General features: G+C 45.4%; 1 non-coding gene across 1 annotated transcript; it reads right to left on the bottom strand.

Annotated features, from left to right (window-relative positions):
* Positions 1–2587: 2587 nt before the first annotated feature.
* LOC138496224 (U1 spliceosomal RNA) lies at positions 2588–2749 on the bottom strand. Its single transcript, XR_011277762.1, has one exon. It is a non-coding gene; the product is annotated as a U1 spliceosomal RNA (small nuclear RNA).
* Positions 2750–3031: the final 282 nt, after the last annotated feature.

The following is a 3031-nucleotide window of genomic DNA, read 5'->3' as shown; positions in this document are numbered from 1 at the left end:
TAGCACTGTGATTTTGTTGAAGATTTCATTGAAGAAGTAGGTATCCTTGTCAGACTTAAATACATTGCACACTCCTCATAGAGGGAAAACCTCATGCACTAAATATTTGGTGTCCGGACATTTCGTCAACAGACATTTCGTCGAAAGACATTTGGTCGACGTAATTTGGTCGAAAACCAAATGGTTGAATTTTTTTTTTATATATATTTTTTTTAGATTGTAGTTTAGGGAAAAAAAGGGGTTTTAGAAAAAAAGGGGGCTGGGGGGGGACCAAATGGTTTCGACCAAATGTCCTGTCGACACATTTTTTTCGACCAAATGTCTGCCAACCAAATATTTAGCAGCACATTTGGCATCCGGATGTGCACATGGTCCAGCTTCAACCCATTATGAAAAAGGGCACACTAAAACTATTAGGCATTGTGAACCATTGCATCTTTCTCCCATCTCTGCATAATCTATGTGTAACTCACAGAATGGCCAGTAGGGCGAGGCATTGTGCCTCATTGTCTGGAGCATCATGCCCTTGCTGAAAGTTTGATAGGTGGTGCAGTATATAATCATATTTGTGAGGAGCTCCTAAAGGTTTGGTATAAACCAATCTTCCTGTATGTCTGCCACCATATACTGTTTGGAGCTGTGGAATGGGTGGCGTAACTGGCCAAATGCTATTGCCAAGAGCTCTACAGGCATTGCTGCTTTGCCAGTGTATTCTTGTCTCCACAGTAGGTCTGTGGGGGACTGTTTGCACTTTCTGTTAGACCATAGTTCTTTTTCCTCATTTGGCGCTTTCCCCTGTAGTTCAATTAGTTGTATGATGTGGGTTGTGTATTGTGTGATGGTGTAGACTATAATGTTTTTACAAAACCGCTCTTTGATGTACTTGACTATCTGGTTGTCTCCTATGCGAATTACGCTGACGACACCCAGGTACTCATTCCCATCACTGGAGACTACTTGGCTGACACTAAGGCCCTGAACGATGGTTACCTGGTCATCCAAGCTTGGATGGCACAACACCAGTTATGCCTCAACGATGACAAGACTGAGCTCCTCATCTTGGGCACTACGCAATGTCTTAGTAAACTTGAGCCGTCCTACCAATCGTTTATCATCGATGGCAACACCATCCAAGTTTCGAAAGACACCAAAACTCTAGGCGTCTACCTTGACAACACCTTATCACTATCCCGACAAACAAATGCAGTCAGATCTTCCTCAGTTTACACCTGCAAACTCATTGCAGTTTACAGGTAATTCCTGACCACCCCTAACACGGTTACACTGGCCAGAACTCTCATCATGGCCAAAATTGACTACGGGAGCGCCCTCTACCTAGGGACTAGCCAAGAGAATTTGAACAAACTGCAAATCACCCAGAATAACGCCATTAGAGCAGCCTTAAACATCCCGCGTAACCACCACTTCTCGGAATCTAGATCCAATTTACGCTGGCTACCGGTCAAACAGAGAATCTCACTGAAAGCCTTAGGACTTACCCACAAATGCCTAGCCAACCAAGCCCCCCATATCTCTGCAGCCGGATATCCCGCCATGTGCCTACCCGCCCGCAAAGAACCGCCCAGACCCACTGTCTAATCATCCCTAGGTTCAAACTACAAAAAGCGGGTGGATCTAGCTTCCCCGTCCTAGCTTCCAAGCTTTGGAATGCCCTCCCTCTCACCATCAGATCTGAAGAATGCTTTAGTGCCTTCAAGTCCAAAACTAAATCCTGGCTTTTCAACCAGTCTTGATTCTGGACCTCCTATGTTCCTGAGAGCCTGCCCCAGGATAACGCCTGCCCTAATCTATACTCTGTAAATATGTATATTGCTGTATGTATGCCCTGAATACTTTGCACTGTTTAAAAGTTTTGTATATATGTATGCTTATGTAACCATGTCTAAAGTTGCGCCCTGATGCCTCCGGGCCTGAAGGTGCGCGTTACAAATAAAACAAATACAAATACAAATACAAATGACATACTCTGAAATGACTGGGACAGGAAGGTAGGATGCCATTTTGGCGTAGCGAGGGAGCTATAAGGTTCTTTGGAGGGTTTTTTTTCAAATATGAGGTTGAAATGGTGCATTTTACAGCAGAAAAGGTGACCAAAAAGCCATAAGTTTACAACCAGTTCTAAAGGGGAACATGAAAATTCCATGTCACCAACAACAGAAAAGAACATTTTACAACACAACACATTTTAATGATCAATGTGTCCACAGTGTAAGACAGCACTGTCACTGATGTAACACATTGGCATGCTGGTTGTACCCAAAATATGCCTCTGTAGCAACATGTCTATGCTGGCTGTTCCCAATTTAGGCCAGCATTGTCCTGTACAAAGCATGATTGATGCTGCGTGAGCATGTGCAGTGTGCCCAATACATATGGCAGCTTATCTCTGTAATACACATTACTTCTGTGGTGATGAAAGAAGCATAATTCAATTCAACAGATAAAATGTGGAAAAGCGATCACCCAAAGGTGAACCTTATTGAAGAAACGCAATGTGAGCACAATCTTAAAGTATGCAACCTAACAGGCCTAGTGCACACTTTACCTTTTCTTTCACCAATAAATCAGGGGGAGAGCGCGAACGCAGTCCCCCACTACCAGAAATAATGCAGTTGTGTATCCCGCATTTGGGAACATAGCAGGGGTCAGCAAATCCGATGTGCAATGGGTAAGCCTCACCCTGGGAGATCTGCCCTTGAGATCAGTTTCTCCCCTGCCAGCTAAGTATGAGTTACATGCAAGAGGGCAGGGGTTGGGTCAGTTCTGGGAAGCCCCGCTAAGTAAGGATGAGAAGACAGGCCCTCACCCAGCCCCAACCCCCCACGCCCAGGAAGCTTTGAGCGTCTGCAGAGCTGCATGTCCCGCGTGTAGGGGGAAGCTCCAGCAGGCACAGCGCAGCAGAAGAGCAGATTGTAGCACAGTTCCTTTCTCCCATCAGGCCCTGCTCGGCCCGAGATTTGTATAAATAGCAGGATGGCTCGAGCAGGCCTGTTGCAGTCTGGCCACTGGC

The sequence above is a fragment of the Ambystoma mexicanum genome, chromosome 10, assembly GCF_040938575.1.
Source record: "Ambystoma mexicanum isolate Mex_15411 chromosome 10, UKY_AmexF1_1, whole genome shotgun sequence".
NCBI lineage: Eukaryota > Metazoa > Chordata > Amphibia > Caudata > Ambystomatidae > Ambystoma > Ambystoma mexicanum.
Note: the sequence above shows the minus strand (reverse complement) of the source record. Positions and strands in the feature narration are given on the sequence as shown.